This window comes from Maniola hyperantus, chromosome 24, assembly GCF_902806685.2.
Source record: "Maniola hyperantus chromosome 24, iAphHyp1.2, whole genome shotgun sequence".
Taxonomy (NCBI): Eukaryota; Metazoa; Arthropoda; class Insecta; order Lepidoptera; family Nymphalidae; genus Maniola; species Maniola hyperantus.
In genome coordinates, this window is record NC_048559.1 from 5,037,190 (window position 1) to 5,057,963 (window position 20,774).

The window sequence follows — 20,774 nt, forward strand, 5'->3', positions numbered from 1 at the left end:
CCCTGAGTTGTGTGTTTAGCTATTTAGGTGTGTTTTTATTTTTAGTTTCATCATCATCATCTATATCTACATCTTGATATACAAAACGAAAAGGTGACTGACTGGCTGACTAACTGACTGGCTGACTGATCTATCAACGCATAGTTCAAACCACTGGACGGATCGGGCTGAAATTAAGTATACAGATAGCTATTATGACGTAGGCATCCGCTAAGAAAGGATTTTTGAAAATTCAACCCTCAAGGTTTGAAGTTTGTGAAGTCCACGCGGACGAAGTCGCGGGAATAAGCCAGTCATACATATTACGTGGAGTGATGGGACATAGGTCTCTCGTAGGGTTTTGACTTCCACACGCCACGGTCTTGCGCCGCCCGCCTGAATCCAGCGGCTCCCTGCGACTCGTTTATTGTCGTCTGTCCACCTATTGGGGGTCTTGGATGATTAAAGTAATAATTAATTAATAAATAATATCTATCCCGGCTGTCCTTGAAAAACCCCGGATCTGTTCGAAACTAGTCGGGCTAATCGTCGACTAGACACGTGAGTACAGCCGGGAAAGATATTATTTATAATGGAAATCACTCACGGTAGTTTACATGCTAAAATAATTTATTTATTTTATTCAAATCTTTACAGAAGACATGAAAACTGAAACAATAAATAACATTTTCATAATTTACAATAAGTATAAATTTGCCAATATATGAATATAATTGTAATTTAGCACCTTTGTAAGGCAAATATAATCGGGCAGGTGTTATCCACATGCGTCGCAGCCAGCCAGTCTTGTTGGCCGCGTGCCGCACGTTTTTCATGCCATGCTTATCAATGACTGCGAAGGAAGTGCTGAATTGCGCCGAAATGACGTAACTTGACCGTAGCTGTTGCCGTACAAAGTTACAGAGCACGGGTCGCGCTCGGAAAAGGCTTTTCTAATGTTTTGTCCGCTCACCGCGAGATGGCGGCCCCGGAAGACGGTTTTAACATATAAACCTGCGCGTACGCCGCGACGCGCATAGCCACTCACGGCGCACGCGCGGACGCACCACTGTGTTGAAAGTATACCCTTTTACATCGCGTCGCGTACACGATCTTACGAACTTGTGCTTGAACTGTGCTCCGCGATGGATATTGTTACTCTGGACCCGACTGGACTTTATTAACTAATTGTACACACGGAAATAATCAAGATGGACGTCCTCACCCTAGACCCCACCGGTCAGTATTGACTTTCGATGGCATTCAAGAGTCTGGACCCGACCGGCGTTTACTAAATTACTAAACATTCGAGACATAAATGTTGATATTTCTTATTAGAATCTTACTAGAAAAAATGGAGGTTAAGGTACTGGATCCGACGGGGCAGTACTAAGAAGCCACGATGACAGGGTTAGACCCCACTGAAGTCTACTAATCTTTCCACCTTCTATGAGCCAAGATGTGCTGCGGAAGCCGGCGAATCTCCACTGGAACTCGCCCGGAGGAAACATCTTCCTGCAGGAAAAGGAGGCTTCACCCCACAACCTAGCCTGGATTCTCAAGGAAAACGACGCGATTGTACATAGTGAATAAAAATAAAAATGGATGGAGGCGTTGACAAGGTCGGATGGAGATCAGCTGATTTGCGCGCGCGTTGGAAAAGCAGACCATATCGAAAAAACATCATGATTTACTCTGAAAGAAGTTACGGAACGCGCGCGGCAGTAAATCCTTGTTCTAATGATGTAAGTTGTTTTTTCTTTACTTTGTCTGTCTTGTTTCGTAATTATTTAAATTTAGTTTTGGTTGCTAAGTTTTAGTCTACTCTGTGGTTTTAGTTCTAAATGTTTCTTGTCCCATCAATGATCTTTTCCTATCCTAGGTTATCTTATATTAATTTATATTCGTTTTCTTTTGTGCATAGTATCTTACGTATTGCAACAAATAGTTATTTAAAAAATGTCTCTTCTTATTTAACTAGCTGATTGTATGGCTGATACATACAATTAATCTTTCAAGGAAGGTGTGTCTATTTGTATGTACTTAGATCTAAAACCCCTGAAATTTTATACAAATTTATACAGTAGATTTTTGATTTAATAATTTATTTATCTCTGAATATATTTAATATTTTTCTTATACTTTTTTATTTGTACTAGGATACTATAAGCACATAGGAGATAATAATCGCATTAGTAAAATTATTGCCCTGCAATTGAAGCCATTTGTTCATTTAGTAAAAGAATCGTCATTTTTAATTTTCCGTCCGAATTTCGGGCACTATCGCAATTTTTATGGCACCGACCGAGGGTTCGTTGACCGGACATATTTTATTTCATCGCGCGCTTCCACGTACACACACAGACGCGCACACACGTACACGTAGATGTAAGCACGCACACCAGCGCGGCAGATCTCCGCGTGTTTGCACCCAGTTTCGCAAAAACATAGCGCTCATTTGTATTATGAATGTTATCGTTAAATTCGCTACAATTAATATTATTAATAATATTATCACTTGCTTTAACGGTGAAGGAAAACATCGTGAGGAAAGCTGCAAGCCTGAGAGTTCTCCATAATGTTCTCAAAGGTGCGTGAAGTCTACCAATCTGCACATGGCCAGCGTGGTAGACTATGGCCAAAACTCTTCTCACTCTGAGATGAGACCCGTGCTCAGTACTGGGCCGGTAATGGGTTTTATTTATTTTTATTTATTTCCACACAAATAAAACACTTACAATATTGGTTTCTTCGTTGATCATGATGATCCTACCAACCTACCTATTACGATTCACTAGATACAGCCCGCTGACAGACAGACGGACAGACGGATGGAGAGCGGAGGCTTAGTAATAAGGTCCTATTAGCACTCTTCAGGTACGGAACCCCAAAAATGTGTGTCAATTATTTTGGCTCGCGACAGTTATGTATTTCATAAGCTTCCTTGTTATAATTGTTGTGCTTTACTATATTATGCGTGAATTCCAAATTTCATAACGAGTCCACGGCCGAGTGTCATAAGACCTCTTCCAACTTCCAGTTGAACGAAACGTAATGATCCGAGAGCTCGTGGAAAATTATCAGAAGTATAATGAAAGTGAGGAAACCTGCGTGCTTGAGAGTTCTCCAAATAGTTCTCAAAGGTGTGTGTAAAGTCTGGTCAGAGTGGTGCACTATCTAGCTACTAGAGCTAGGCTGATCCGTTGCGCAAAAATGACTCATTTATCATTGACTGTCTGTCAAATGACTGGACTGGCATGAATGACTGGATTGGACTGGCACGGCACATTCTCTGACTTTAATACATTTTACAGCAAGAATACCATACAATCAGGCAATCACAAGCATTGAGATTGCCTGAGAGAGCAGTTTGATTTAATCATTTGAAATATTATAGCAATGTGACATAAAAAGCTGTGATAGCCTAGCGCCTCCTAATCGTCGGTCGGGGTTCGATCCTTTTCGGAGTTATGTGCGTTTTAAGTAATTAAATATCACTTGCTTTAACGGTGAAGGAAAACATCGCGAGGAAACCTGCATGCCTGAGAGTTCTCAATAATGTTCTCAAAGGTGTGTGAAGTCTGCCAAATGTCAATCCACACTTGGTCAGCATGGTAGACCATGACCAAAACCTTTCTTATTCTGGCAGAAGATTAGTGCTCTGTAGTGTGCCGGCGATAGGTTGATCATTATGATGATGAATCACAGCTTTTGCAATCGATTATTTCATGTCGCTTTTAAAACTTAACCACAAGCTCCTAGCCTATAGTGCCCTGTTTGCCGAAATATACCAGTTCAACAACCCGGCGAACGCCCGATCGGGAGTTCAAAATAGACGTGGACGCTCCTCGGCGCTTGGGCGACATTCAAAATTCACCTCATCGACGCTCTTTACTTTGACTTCAAATACACAGATTAAGAATCACTTGCATCTGTGGTAATATTCCACTGACTAGCTGTATGCATTTATTATGGATGTGGGTTACGATAATTTTCCTTTGGCTCTAGACACTTATTCGGTTACGCCTAGACTTTTTCCAAACACGTCTTCTTGCTCAACATTTTTGATTTTTGTACTCATTATTAAAATTATTGATATATTACTAATATAATTTAATGTGCACATAATATTAGAATTCACGAACACATTTTGAAGTTTTATACTCGTAGTAGGTATATCCCCAAAGAGTATATAATCACTACGTTTTAGTATATCCCGTCTAATTTCCATTAAAAAAAATCGATCGACACAAAAATTTTAAATTTCGAACAACTTTAATATTCTTGTTTATAATTTAAAATGAGCACATTAATCTATGTCTCCACAGCTTGTCTACATCCTACATTTTAATTTTAGAACACATTTCAAGCACAAGTTTAAAAATAAATTATTATTTTTAATTTATTTATGCGTTCGCCATGTTGTGACTTGTGATTTGATTTAAGTGAATTCTGTTTTGGATTTTTTGCGCGGTGGCGATGAATCAGGGGCATGATAAGATTCGCACATGGCCGGCGATATTTCGCGTGACCTTCCTTGACCCCGCGCGGAGGTTCCAAATACTTCCAATGCAGTGTGGCCTGTTTTTGGGATTACGTCATCATAGGTCACTACCTCCCTAGCCAAAAATTTTTATAGCTGACTTACCTATCTGAAAAGTGGTTTTTTTAATGTCAGAACCAAAATACTATAAATACTTTTGCTAAAAATAGCCATTCTCACCCTGATCTCTCCTAGATTTCTTAGATATTAAAGTTCAAATTTCTTGTAGAGTCAGTTATTTCATAAGCTTCCTTGTTATTGACTCGCAATAGTAGCATTCCTAACCAGAGTATAATTTGCGTAGGACGGAGGTTCCAGAAAAATAATTTAGTGAAAATCGCAAGCGCAGCGAGAGCGTAATTTTCTTTCTTCAACCCTCCAAACATTTCTAAAGAGCTTCCGAGACGGTCAAGCGGCTGACGTCTCAAGCACGTAGATTTTTGCTTGAGCCAAGCACTTTGACGTTTTACAAAGTTTGCTTGATGCTTGAGTTAAGCATTTACGTGCTTGACGGTAGAAGATGCGATTGTATATTTTTGCTTGAGGCGACGTTCGGACAGTGTTCGAGATATGAGAAAAATGCCATTTGCATCGAGCTGATTAAGCTGCTTGACGGGAGCATCAAGCTCGCATCAAAATAAAACTACGTGCTTGACGTCAAGCCGCTTGACCGTCTCGGAAGTCCTTTTAAATAAATAAATTAAATTAAATTAAAAATATTTTTATTCAATTAAACTTTTACAAGTACTTTTAAATCGTCAAATGCATCTAGCACTGGTTCGGAATGCCTTTAGATATAAAACAATGAGCACGAACGTCTCTTGCGTCACAGTCGCGCGTCGTGGTCGCGTGCCCCAAAATACATAGAAGCCAGATTTGTTTTTTTAAAGGTATTAAATGATTGCGTCATCGTAGGTCACTATACCTTCCTAGCCATATTTTTTGCTCATAAAGATATGCCGCACACGTGGCCTCTCTTCCTTTGTTAGACCATTTAAACTCATGCCAGGTATTTTGGTAACTTTAGGCGTCTAACCCACTGCTAATGGTCTAGAGTTCTGAGTTCAGAGTTCTTGTTCATCCGCGTTCAAACGGAAACTCCTAATGGACATTCTCATATCCACTAAACTCGATTGTATCATCATCATCATCATCATCACAATCAACCCATCATCGCCGGCTCACTACGGAAAACGGCGGGATGATTACGTATCTCGCGACAGGCTTGCGACAGGCGTAAATCTCGCGATCATTGCTGTCAAACGTCACACGTAACAGCGGCTAGAGAGAGACAGCAATAGCTACAAAGCAAAATAAGAAAAAGAGAGACAGCAAATGAACTGTCGCATTGCTACTGCTGTCGCGTTGCTGTCACTACTGCAACTTTTTACGTAATTAGTCTGCGGGTCTCCTCCTATAACTCCGAAAAGTAAGAGGTGCGTGTCTGGGATCGAACCCTCAACCTTCGAATGGGAGGCAGACGTCTTAACCACTAGGTTATCGCAGCTTCCTCCAGACTTTATTAGATACTAGATGATGCCCACGACTCCGTCCACGTGGGTTTAGGTTTTTAAAAATCCTGTGGGAACTCTTTGATTTTCCGTGATAAAAAGTATGCAAGGGATGCAAGCTATCTCTGTACCAAATTTCGTCAAAATCGGTTGAACGGATGGGCCGTGAAAGGGTAGCAGACAGACAGACACACTTTCGCATTTATAATATTAATATTACATATATTAATAATACATTAATATTAGTGTGGAATAGTATGGAGTATGGAGTATGGATTCACTTCATTAGTCCAATCAAAATTAACGCGGAACCCAGAACTTTAAACTCTGAACTCTGACCGTCGGATATGTGACCGTAGTCTTAGATCATTTAAACTCATGCCAGCTATTTCGGTAACTTAATATGGCTGAGACGGGCTGTGTCGTAACTTAATGTGGCGTAATTTGATTGTGATAACACTAGCTACGCTTTTATCTTTACTTACCTTGTTAGGTTTTGTTTAGTTCACGTCTGGCGGTCTGGTTTCTTCTATCTACTATGTTGTCTATGGAAATACGTTTCTTTAAGTCGAATTCAAAATCATTTCATCCATCGCTGGCACACTACTCAGCGTGAGTCTCTTCAGAATGAGAAAGGCTAGGCTTGGCTTGGAAAATCAAAGAACTCTCGCAAAATTTTTACCGGACACAGGCTGCTTTTTATCCCAGTAAAGCAAAGAGGCCATACAAGACCTAAACTCACGCGTGAAGTCGTTAGGAATCATAGTAGTTTTTGATAAATATGAAAAATTCAAAATGAAAATTTGGTAAGTATGTAACTAACTCTACTTATCTTCAAGTTAACGTCTCCCGGATAACATATTTTATACTAAAAAGAATAAATATTTCAGGTGAATTTATAGCAAAACTTTATAATAGGACATGTCCAAAGGCGGCTGATATAATATGCCATTCGCCCGCTATGCAAATAAGCACTTAAAACATATTACCAAAGCGTCCGTAACAATATAATAATCGTTTTATTTTTTACTTCGCGTGCAAAAAGCATTCATGAATTGATGTTGAAAATATGCATTTTTTTTTCGCCGATGCAAAATATAACATGTCGTACACAAAGGTGCAATACAAGGTCGTAGGACAGCTGTAGAGGCTAATTAAAGGTTTTTTATGCTTAAATAATTAAACACTAGACATAGCGCCGGCAGGTGTACGGCTACTTAACTTGAAATAAAATCATTATTTAAGATAATACCGAATTACGTGAATTAATATCTTAATTCTTAACATTGTTCGGCGATAAATTATTCGACAGCGGATAGTTGCTATTTATGCTGTCTCCACAGGAATCAACGTTTTACCGCCGTAATTAATGAAATTAATTAATCAATCTATATGTAATCTAAAAACATATATATAATGAAAAGGTGACTGACTGACTGATCTATCAACGCACAGCTCAAACACTGAAGGATCGGGCTGAAATTTGGCATGAATAGTGTAGAGACCCAGCTAGAGACGAATATTTTCGATCATTTGATGTCTCTTTATACTACATCCGAATCATTTCACATCAAGTGCCGAATTATTCTATCTTTGTAGATTATATTCGGCATTTGATATAGTCAGTCCTGCTGTACTAAATTGGCAACTGCACGATATTTATGCGGCCCTAGTATGTACTTACATTTGCTTACAAGATTTTCCTTTAGGAGGTTGCTTGACTTACAAAGAAAATGTTTATTTTGTTTTCAGTAATAATAGATAAAATTAAAGTTTTACTTACTTAAACAATTTTAAATGGTATGTATGTTTACTGTGGAAACGACGAGAATAAAAAATAAGTTTACATTGTTTTTGCAACGTTATGTTTTTTAAATAATCACTATTTTTTATTTATCGACTCCACAATTTATAGCAAAAAAAATCTAGGTACTAATTACATATTTTCTTGTGAAAATACGCGTACCTACCTACTACATTTTTCTTAGTAGCTACCTATCTATGGCTCTTTTGATAAAAATTATATTATAATACATTTATTTGTTTGTATACACATGGAAATGTCTAAAATATATTTTTTTTTACCATTAATTCAATGTTTTTAACAAAGAAATATTTACAACGATAATCTTTCGTCGAGAAATATTTTCAAGGAGTCAACAAACCTTAGTCAAGGAACTGGTTTTTTATTAGTTTGAACTCAAATATTTTATTTGACTATATTCTAATGTAATCGAACACAAACAGCGATGACTGTTTTTGGAGTTCAATAATACTATAATTACTTTTTTTGCCTCTATTTCACTAATGATTTAGATAAATATCTCGAGAATCTATTAACTCCTTACAAAGATGTCGTAATTTTCTTTTTTTATGACGTTTTGGTCTGGATTTTCTTTCGGTTACAAATTACAATTCTAACTAAAAAAACTTCAAAGCACGTCATCTCGCGCGTGCTGTCTTATTTTGCATATTAATTGCTTAATAGAGTTAAGAAGCAAAAGTAGAGTGAAATAAATATCGATCTGGTAAAATATATCTACTAAAGTTTTAGCAACAATATCTAAGAAATAGCAAATTCATTAGGCACTTGTCCCACTGTCGATCATTTTTTCGCTGTATAGTAATATCAACAATAGAGATAAATACATTAATAGTTATCTAATGAAAGTTCCCGTCAACAGTGGGCGAAATAACCATTTGTTAGTCGCGGCGACAAGAGCTATCAAAGAAAAAACTCGCTCAGCGATGCTCTCTTACGGATCTCCTTATTTCTGGTTAGATCACGCATCGTAGAGAAACTGCAAGCATAGCTCTCTTCCTCGTCCGCTGAGTGACGCTGAGCTTTCTTATGAGGCCACCAATTAGCGTGTTTCACCCTATTGACCCCTTGTTGACCCTATATTCGAGTAAAATGTCATTGAGACAAGATCAGACAAGCAATGTCGGTAATAAACTTGATTTACTGTAGGTAAGTAAGTAATTCACTTGAATTCATCGATATTGCTGCCACTGAAGTGTAAGCTAAAAGGTTTTAAACTTTCGCCCTTTTCATATTGTACCTAGTGGCGTACGATAAATACAATTTATACCGAAACTATATGATGCCCGCGAGAATTAAGCTTTTTTTTAAATACTTTGGGAAGTGGGAACTTTTTGGTTTTCCGGGATAAAAGGTAGCTTTTGTCAATGTTCAGACTGCAAGCTACCTTTATACAAAATTTTATATGTGCTGTTCGTCTAACGTGTGGATCGGAAATTAGCACTGGCCCCAACGTTGACAAGGCTAATTTCTCGTTAGGCGAGCAGTGTTGGGGCCAACGTGTGGAGCTGGCGTTAAGCGCGTGTAATTTAAAAACTAGTTATTTTTACGGAAGGTTGGCAAACCACAGACATAGATATTAGTTTCTAGATACTGCTCAATTGCAGTAGAATGACAGCTACAATGTCACGATCGCAATTCGCAATCACCTCTGATTGGTTGACGCTCGCTCACTATTGGCACAATGCATTGTTGCAACAAGAATCGCATAAATTCAGCCAATCAGAACAATTGAGATTGTAATAATGATTGATGCAGGTTTTATGGAATCGACCAATGGGAAATTAGTACTGGCCCCAACGTTGGTAAAGCTAATTTCCCGATACACACGTTGGGCGAGCAGTGTTGGGGCCAACATGTGGAGCCGGCGTTAAACTCGTGTAATTTAAAAACTAGTTATTTATACGGAAGACTGGCAAACCACAGATATAGATATTAGTTTCTAGAACGTGTCTGCAAAATAACATCGAGTTTATTCGTTAGTATTCAATGAGAAACAATCTACAGTACGCGGCAGCAAATAATGTAAATCGGCCTTTAGAATGACATTTTGGCTTTGTAGAGCGTTGTCTCTGTCACTCATACAGGGACAACAGGTCTCAATGACAGGGACAACGCTCTAAAAATCTCATTCAAAATGTCGATGTACATTATTTTCTACCGCGTGACACAGCGAGTGACGGAGAATCCTCTCTTAACCAAGTCGATGCATACCTACTAATAAAAATTAAAAATACCACTAAATGCATACTTTAAACACAACATAAAACATCGAATAATTAACGAACGATACCGAAATCATTACGTTTGTCCTTTCATCGAAATTGCAGATGCATAAATATTATGAAACATAGTTTCCCAACTTGACCGTTGGAGAATCGAAACGTCGAGTGTTCGAGACATCAAATAAAGGCCGAATGCAGTTAGTGGGTCAGTCCGGACGCAGACTAAGCATTACATACATTTTATCAACAACCTTGCTTATGCCAAGCCAAGTTTAGTTGCATAAGTCACTTGCATAATACCTCTTGCCGTAACGCCTGCGCCGCGGTGACCGTTGTCGACTGTGCTTTTTCATTCTACAATGTATTTCCATTATGACAAGACATGTATTATAGATAATATTACGGACATGGTCAAGCGAACAAAATTTTTCACGGTTTAGGAACCAAATAGCCTCAATAGCTCAACCGGTATAGGAGTGGACTGAAAACCGAAAGGTCGACGGTTCAAACCCCGCCCGTTGCACTATTGTCGTACCTACTCCTAGCACAAGCTTGACGCTTAATTGGAGAGGAAAGGGGAATATTAGTCATTTAAAAAATGGCTAATATTCTTTAAAAAAAAAAAATCAGCGCCACCTTTCAACAGATGAAAATGTTACATTTGTACTTTGTTTCTATCTGTGACACCAACAACAAATAAATGCATTTTCTTTCTTTCTTTTCTCTTAGATACTAATGAACGACCCGTTTAAAATCCAGACGTCACTGAGGTTGCATTGGTGCTAAAGCACCACAGAGTCGGTGCCATTTTGTTTGTTCAATAACCCTGTCCATACGAAGTAATATATAAGTCAATGTTTAATTGCCACATTTTATCGATTTCGACTCTATAAAGAACCTACCGAGACGTTGAATTATTTAATAATCCTTGACAATTAAAATATCAAGGGTTCGCGATCGCAAAAAATACAATTTTGGTAATTACTATAGCTTTAATATAATATTGTAAATAAATGACGTAACTTTATTGGTTCGCTTTACATTATTAATTACTTGATGATGCCCGCTACTTCGTCCGCGTGGATTTAGGTTTGTAAAAATCCCGTGGGAACTCTTTGATTTTCCGGGATAGAAAATAGCCTGTGTAACCCCGAGAAGCAAGCTAGGATCTCTATACCAAAATCGTCAACATCGGTCGACGGATGCACCGTGAAAAGCTAGCAGACAGACAGACACACTTTCGCATTTATAATAGTAGGTATGGATTTAATTATTGTATTAAAAAAACTACTCGTAATAATTCAATCTCTAAAAGTTTATCCTTTGTGATAAATATAATCATCGCAAGCGCACACAAAATAATTGTCTTCAAAACAACAATATGTGACCGGACAAAAGAAAAAATGAATAACTGAGTTTTACTGTAAATATACAAAGTTATTTTTTCCACATTTGGAATTCGTATTGAATCGAAAAATAAAAACAACGTAGGTATCACGTGTGAAATATTATTACCAACTTCATACAAGTTAAAAAGTCTGTATTCGTTTACTAAGTAAACATTTCCACTCTTATCGGTTATGCGCATGGTTATTTGTATTCATGAGAATTTTATTGACTGCGGTTACTTGTAAACTTACTCCTTGTTTGAAAATTGTTAAATCTTAGCATTCTTTCTTTTATGTAATCATGGCATAATAATTTTATTATTGTTCTAAAATGAATAATTGCTATGAATGAATTTTTTTATCAGACATCTTTTTGATAGAAACTTGGCGACTTTGTTACACAAGCATTCGGAATTCTAAACCAGATTTATTAAGTATAGTTTGAAATCTAAATAAAAAAAAGTAAAAAGGGAATAGATGACTGACTGACTGACTCACTGACGGACTGACGTCACTCTTATATCACTATAATATCTGTAGCTTTTTGGTTTACACCAAAGGACAAAATTGAGAAAACCCGCTTTTTTAAGCACTACATATATCTGACGATGATACCATAAAAGTTAGTAGTGTAAAAAGTGCACAACATAAATTGGAGCATTTAAATTACAACAAAAAAGTTACATTAGCCTAAGTAGGTATTTCTTACCTATCGCTATCGTCCTATCTAGTATGTAAAGAATCAATCTATCGATTCGTCATCTAAGTCATTGACACCGCTGCACCAGCGTTACCGGGAGATGATGAGCTAGAAGAGGTTCAATCAACTCTGCATCTCTAATCAGAGTAATTCACCCATGCGGACCGTCGCGTCCGCGTCGCCCGCTTCCCGGAAGCGGAAAAAAATAATTGGAATAAACATCACTAAAATGTGCATGCAAAAATATTATTATATTCTAATTAAATAATTCATTTGCAACATTTTTGAATGAAACAATGATATTATGTTAAGTAGATATAGTGTTTTCCAGCAGAATTGTTGTACCTATCTTAGATATACAGGCAGGCTATTTTAGACGTAGCAGAACAATGCCTCCCGTATCGAAATAATATGGCTGAAATCAGTACCCTTATTATAAATGCGAAAGTGTGTTTGTTTGTTGGTTTGTCTTTCAATCACGTCGCAACGGTGCAGCGGATTGACCTGTTTTTATTGGATAAGTAACTTATCGACTGATTACTTACAGATAAGATTGGAATGGTTTTATTATTAATTTCGACCATAAGCTAGGATGTAGTAGATTGGGTAAACAATAATATTATAGAAAGCTTAATAAAATATACTTAAAACGGGTCTAGAATCTAATATAATAAAACAGGTTGGTAAAATATGAACCCCTGGGTTTTAAGTCAACTGCTTGTAATAATTTTTAATTTATTCATACAAACATTTATATTGGTTATATTAAAAGAAATGCGAATTTCATTTCAAATTATTAAAATACAAAATCTGTGGGTTTACTTATTGATCACGTAGCTAATAGCTAATAAGTAATTAAAATATAGTGAGGTAAAATCACCAAATTCATTTGTTAAAACCATCCCAATTAATATAAAATGTGTTTATTGACTAAAATCTATAGCGCTGACAGTTTTATAATAATGTCTTTATCATTTGCGGTGACTTTTAATATGTTTCCTACTTAAAACGACAAGTAGGTACCTACTATGTTGTTTGGTTGTTATTACTTATTACCTACACGTACAGTGTACACCTATTACATCTTATATAAAAATATTAATAAAAGTATTAAAGCTGGCTCATCTGTTAACAAAAGGGCTTGCTCTTGTTTACGTAAAGAGTCAGTTTGGTTGTTCAACACGAATCAGCAGCCAGCATTTTTGGCACCGTTCTAGGCGGGCATGATTGGTACAGTAATTGGATTAGGCTAGATTGGTTTTATTACAACATTTTCAAGTATTAAAAATAAATCATGATGGTCATACCTACTATGTTTATCATAAATTTATGTCGTACGAGTTTTTGTCTTCACCTCCTTCTAACCTTTGCTCTCCTAGTACATAAAACACAGTAACGGCTCACCAGCAAAATATCAACACAAGTTTCGCATGTGAGTCCGTAACTCCCTTCGTACACATACGAAACTCACTGACTTACACAACGTGGCGCGAGTTTTGATTCGTATTTTCGGGGTGTTTGTGTACGTTAAGAAAATCTTTTCTCACAGTATCTATGAACCTGACAGTAGTAGTACAGCTAATATGTTAGTGGTACCTAGTATCTCATAGCAATGGAACGTGTGTTAATAGCGACGCTGTTTCCGCATAGGCAGTTCTGAGAGGCAACGAACACGTTAAGCGTGCCCCCGTGTGAGCACGAGATCGTCAACCTTACAAATTAGAAAAAAGTCACCCAACGCCACTCTTATCTTCACTTATTAAATTAAATAATGCTTATTATGATTTCACAGAAACATTTTTTATGTGAACCATGTGAACCCTTGAATATAAAAATTACATGTAGATAGTCTTATTGAAGCAGATTGTATATAGACCCGTCAAGGACAAAAAGTGTGGTGATGAAAATGGAATGCGTCAAAATGTCGTCAGTGGCTGTGATTGTGACGCGCCTACACGCGCTCACGCACACCTCCGTCTGTTCTCACAGATACACTCCTCCACTCTATATGACTACATTGAAACTAAGTACGTCATAAGCTGGCCTCTCGCGATATCTGTTAGCCTGGTACCTCGTCTCCCCGTAATAAGCTGAAGATAACTTGCTTTTCTTGATCTGCTAAAGGTGGCATTATTCTGTTGTACTTCCGCGTATCTTTTCGCCTTCAACGGCTCGTACTTGTCTAAAACAGCATCAGATTTTATATATAAAAGTTTTAGGGTGAATTGTTTCGCTATGATGGGGATTTATCTAAAAATAATATTATTATAAAATAGAGTTAAGAATATGTTCTATTGTTTCTAATTAAAATTGACTAAGTAATAGATTGACAGGTCAAGGAAACCTGCCACTCATTTTAATGCATTTACATCATTACTCTCATTCACTGTTGTTAGCCCAGCTAGAGCGATTCGTATAAAACTCTACTCTATCTCTGATCCCCTAGTACAAAGTGTTCTAGTTGACGATCGTGCGGATCGTCGAGAAAAGGAAGGGATTCAAAGATAGATAGATGATCATGAGATGAATTAAAAAGTCGCTAATGACCAAAAATTACAATAAAGCGTGAATATATCTCACAGTCCAATAACGTTAAAGCTGAAATATTGCGAGGTGCCTGCTGCATGGAATTTAAAAGCGGATTAACGCATAGCGCCATCTGTTGTCGAATGGCAGACAAATATTTATTTATGGATGTTTCAGCTGTAAAAATAAGAAAAATATATTGTTATGCGGTTATTTCGAGGGATAATAATATATATTTTAAGGCACATGTCGCGGAGTTTAATTGAACAGTGACAGGTGCAGGGAGCCTGCGCAAGCCAAGGATGACCACAGGCCGGTGCGCACTAGGGCAAATGGCGTACGCCAGCAGGTTTTTGCCCGGGGATACGTTGCGCTTCTATTAGAATTAGTGTCTTTATCAGACGATTATAATTACTGACCTAATGATAGGAAAATATCGTCCAATATAGATATCGTGCAGATAACTATTTATACGGCTTCTTTATAGTGTCCTGCCTTGTGTTCTTAAGATAAGACATAATATTATATTCCTTAGTAATTGGAAATAATACATGTTCTTTCTAGTGTCACTTTACATGTCATATTGTGTTTTAATTATTAATTAAAAAGAACAGCCTAAATTATTTATATTTTCAGGAGATCTCCAACTGTTTTTTGAGACTAGCAAATAAAATGAAAATATTAAAAGACATACAAAAATGCAGTTACAACATTATTAATATCAACCCACGCGATAATTTAATTTTTAAACTGTAAATTACAAATATAAAATTACTAGGTACGATCCCGCGACTTCGTTGAGTTTACGTTTTGAATATTTTTTGGAATAAAAACTATCCGGGAAGCAAACTATCTTCGTACCAAAATATACATACATATATGATGCCCACGACTTCATCCATGTTGATTTAGGTTTTTTTTAAAATCCGGGGATACAAGCTATGTTTGTACTAAATATCATCAAAATCGATTAAACGGATAGGCCGCCGTGAAAAGCTAGCAGATAGACAGACACAATATTTATAATTATTATTAGTATGGAAATCTATGGATTTTAAAATCTTAAAAACTACCGATCTATCTTCGAACTTCCTCTATAAATAGGTACATAATAAATAAATTAAGTTTACTTATTACCGTCGTAAGTTTTAACTTAACGTAACAACATAAATATGTCATCGGGCGAACAAGTGCGTTACAAGTTACAAACTTCCAACATGAAAAAAATCGGTCCAGTGCGAGTCGGCTTGCACACGAAGGGTTCCGTACCATCGTTCAAGGAATAAACCTTTTTTTGTGATGTAGGTACCTACCTAGTGAAACCGTTTTAAAACCGTGACTTTCCCTGAACCTTGAAACCGAAGGGAAAAATAATTGTCTTATAGCACAAGTGCGGGTGCCTTTACTTTGCTACTTGCCAAATTTCATGAATCATGAAATTAATCCTACCTAGGTCAACGGGAAATACTCCATAGGTTTTGATTCCTTGACGGGTCTTGACAGATACGACAGACGGATAGACAACGAAGTGATCAGCTATAGGTTGTACGGGTACAAGACCTTTCATGTGATACCCCATTTAAGAAAGAAAGAAAGAAAACTAGTTTATAGTTATATTAATCTTATTTTGAAAGTTGAAATTTGTTCATGGACACATTTTTTTTATTGTGATGTAAGCACCAATTCACGGTTTTCGGATCTTTCCCCTTACGTGTGCTTACGTAAATTTCATGATTTTCATGAAAGGTTTCTTGACAGACACGATAGACATAAATACATACTTACAGTCAGACAACGAAGTGATCCTATAAGGATTCCTTTTTTCCTTTTGAGGTAAGGAACCCTAAAAAACAAGACGAGTTTTTTAATTACCCCATAGCTATTTCATAACATCGTCGCTTTAAAGATACCGCATTCTGAAAACAACAATAGGAATATCCATCCAAGAACAATTAACTTGCGCAAACAGAAAAGGTATCTATTTTTGTCTCAAACAAATGTACACTTTTTGCAATTAAAAAAATGTTTGCAAAAAACTTTTTACGCATAATAAAATAATTAAAAAGGCACGCATTAGTTCTTTTTAGGTGGTCACTTTTTAACGCAAATTCTTTTTTTGTGTTTAAGGTGTGTTATTGTTGCGCTAGCAAAGAAGGACCCGACACAAAGCTGCGAATTTGAACAATGCAGAATTGCACATTCATAAATTTAGGAACACTTATGAAAAAAATATTAGAGTCAAGCTACCTACTATTTACTTAGAATAATTTATAAATCTGATAAGAGGTCTATAATAGCGCATCAAAATCACTATCGATAAGTACAATGCATAGTTGCAATATTATTCAAAATTATTAGGTATAATATCACTATCGGTTAAGAAAAACTATTTTTTTAACTGCGTGCCTACAGTAATTAGTCCTATTTAAAACACATACATAAGTCTAAAAAACTGTGCATAAAAATTTTTGATAGGAACAATGCTAATTGAATAGTCTTCAGAATTATTTCAGCCTTGAGCCTAGTAACACCTACTACAGTGGTCAGTGAGTGTCAAAATAACTATTAATATTATTTTATAACTGCATATCTACATACGTCATACACTTAATATTAATATGAACACATTTTTATTAAAGTACACATATTATTCATCTACAAAAAATTGTGCTTAAAAATATTTGCAGCTTAAGTAGAGCATGTTATTAAGGTCAGATAAAAAAAACGAAATATGCAAACTCCAAGTGACCACCTGACGCGCATTGCAGGCGCTTATTGACCAATGTAAAACCGGTCAAGTTTAGACCGAGTATTATCTTACATCACGTATTATTTAAGGCAATATGTTCGGCAAACAAGTCCCTTCAATGTGTCAACAGGCATGAATGCATCGTAGCCCATTATGAGTTATAAGTCAATAAAAATGATACATGTTTGTACAATAAATAAAAATTCTATAATAATTATTATTTTCTCATTTATTTACATATCTCATTGTTGTCATATTTTTCATAAATGTTTACAAAAACAACATGACAGAAAATAAATAAAATAACAGGAACAACAGAAACAAAGTAAGTAAAAGAAAAAGAACAACGAAAAATTTGATAAAATGGGTATAGATTATATTAGTGGGCTAATATAATCTAACTAGCGACCCGCCCCGGCTTCGCATGGGTGCAATGTATCAAATTAACGCAAACCAATAGTAAACTATACCTATAAACCTTCCTCTTAAATCACTCTATCTATTGGTGAAAACCGCATTAAAATCCGTTGCGTAATTTAAAAGATCTACGCGTTCATACATACTGATAGACAACGGGAAGCGACTTTATTTTATACTATGTAGAGATAATAATCATTTATTAATACATGATGAAGTTCTATGATTTCTTAGTTTTTTTTTTACTTAACGAGTACCTACGTGTACGACCTACATCTGAGTTTATTAGGAAAGAAGAGACCATTGGTTTAATTTTTCGCTCAAACCATGTTTGCGTTTGGTATAAATTGGCAACTGTATTGTGATAATGTAACTTTAGACAAAAATAAAAAAGAAGTCAATCCGTCGCAATTTATTAAAATGAATAGGTATTTGGTTACTTAACTAAAATCATGCATTTTTGCGCCATTAATATAGTATCAAAATCATTCAACTATTATCGTAAATCACGAAGAATATCTCCGATTTGTATTGAAAATTCCCTGATTTTTATCGTTGTATCATTTAGTACGGTGATGATTAATTTTTATTTCTTTTTTTCCAGGTAATTGCAAGTCGTTCGCTCCGCACATCGAGCTTTCCAGTTTCGCCAACTCTTCAACTTTGGTCCCCATTTTTTAATATTCAATACTCACTAGATGTTAAGTTGCTATTCGACTGAATAAATATTTTTCTCGAGAACTTACATATCTTTCATGCATTTGTATTTTAGTTGTATTTAAAAATAATTTAATTATAAGTTGATGCGGCTTTGTTGGCAATTTTGAATTAGATTGTTTTAGATTAAGCAGTATAACGCGCAAAATTTAGCTCGTCACCCGCCATTTTAACAGTTCGTATCAAATTTTATGTCAAAAGTGCGATTTTAGTCCATATTTTAAAGGTGAACAGTACTTTTGACTTGACAGTCCACCCATAGGGCGTTTGTGCACGCTTCGTGAAATTCGATTCCGTAAAAAGACGAACCGAATGGGACGTGCGTATTAGTATGTTGTTGTTTGCCACTTCGAAGAATCACGCATACGAATCGAATACGGATGAGTGCACAAACGCCCATAAAGTTAAAATGGCGCGTGAAGAGTCATTGTGTACGGACTCTAAATATTTTTTTTAAATTTTGATCGGTTAAAAATAGCATAGAATAGATATAATTAATACAGATTATAAAATAAAACATGCAATCTTTTTCGTGTCAATAAAGTAGCATCGAACTATATTGTAGAGTAAGAAAAATGTAAGGACAAGCAAAAAGAGGCAAAGGGTTTTTTGAACGGTTTTCTTCTTCTGACTGTACATTTTATGAGGAACCTTCAAAATTTACCGTATTTATAAATTTAAAGATTTTTATATGTTCTAGGTCTAAGTGTATCTCTTAATTTCAGCTACTTACTTAATTTTATATTTTAATTTTCCGCATAATTCGAGTTACCAATTTGACTTTGCTTGAAGAAAATGTAAATAAAATAATGGATCTTTTGCTACTACTATACTTTTGTTTTATTTTTTACTTGTGTATGAACAAATGATATCTTATAAGACTGTGTTTAGCCGTCTTAATAAATTTTGATTCAGTGTTGCCATTTAAGACTGAATAAAAATTATATTATGTAGTGTAACTAAAACCCAAGGATGTCCGTCGCCTTTTTTTATTTAAAAAAATCTAGAAGGGATCCCTCCCTAGTGTTAACAAATTATATATTCGTAATTAACTACTATCGCATAGATTTACGGATTTAATAAAGATGTTTATATTACTTATACATGTAAAAAGTATTTTTATTTCCGATATCCTTTACAACAAACCTCACACTTACATCAATAAGTCTAATAATATGTAAGTAGTTCAATCTCCGTCGTTTGCGCTAGACTTTTTTTAATATCAACAGAACCAAGGCAACATCCGTTTTCATAATTACAACTCTCAAAGTTTATTTTTATTTATTTTATTTTGACTTAATGAAAAGTGAACATTTTACACCACACTTTTAGACCAAAGCACTAGATAAAAACTGAGACTGGTGTTTGCAATTTGCAGGCCAAATAGACCGTAGTCTGTGCTAGGGCTGACAAAGATCATTGAGTTTCAATTAGATTTTATCAAAATTGGTTTAGAAGTTTTAAAGAAATTATACAAAATCGGTTAAGTGCTCGTCGAACTCGCACACGAAGGTTCCGTACCATCGTAGAAGAAAGCCAATCCTTCAAACCCTTTTTTTAAATTTAATGACAGCCATTTTGATTTTTTTGTTATTTGTTATTTTAGAGGCAATCATGTGTACCTACACATTCTGTGTAAATTTTAACTCTATATATTACGGTTCTCGAGATATAGCCGGCGCTGACGGACGGACGGACGCATGGATGAACAGCGGAAGCTTAATAATAGGGTCCCGTTGGCATCCTTCGGTTACGGAACCCTAAGAACCCTTAGGTTGCATGACAGACAATTAAAATAAATTTTTGACCCACCTTTAAGATTAATTATGGAGATATAGTCCGCGATAGGTTGAGATGGCAATCGGGATATGAGGCGGGGGGACGCCTCTCACTCCGGCACGTCACCCGCGATGGTTTAGCTAGGGGTGTGCGAGGCGTTCCCTGTCCGATTGCCATTTCGACCTGTCGCGTACTATAGGTATGCATACTAATTTGTGCAACCCACTTTGCTTTTTATTGGTGGTAAAGTTTAATTACCGTAACTGCAACTTTAATTTAACCGCCTGTAATGCAACTACACCATTACCAAGTGAATATGGACACTCAGGACTACGTGAGTACCAGCGAAGAAAAACGTAAGAAATAAACTTAGTTCTACACAATATACTGAATGAGATGGTTAGGACGTCCCCAGGTC

General features: G+C 36.2%; 1 long non-coding RNA gene across 1 annotated transcript; it reads left to right on the plus strand.

Annotated features, from left to right (window-relative positions):
• Positions 1–1,024: 1,024 nt before the first annotated feature.
• On the plus strand, positions 1,025–19,680 carry LOC138404060 (uncharacterized). The gene is made up of 2 exons (XR_011238163.1): positions 1,025–1,724; positions 18,465–19,680. It is a non-coding gene; the product is annotated as an uncharacterized lncRNA (long non-coding RNA).
• Positions 19,681–20,774: the final 1,094 nt, after the last annotated feature.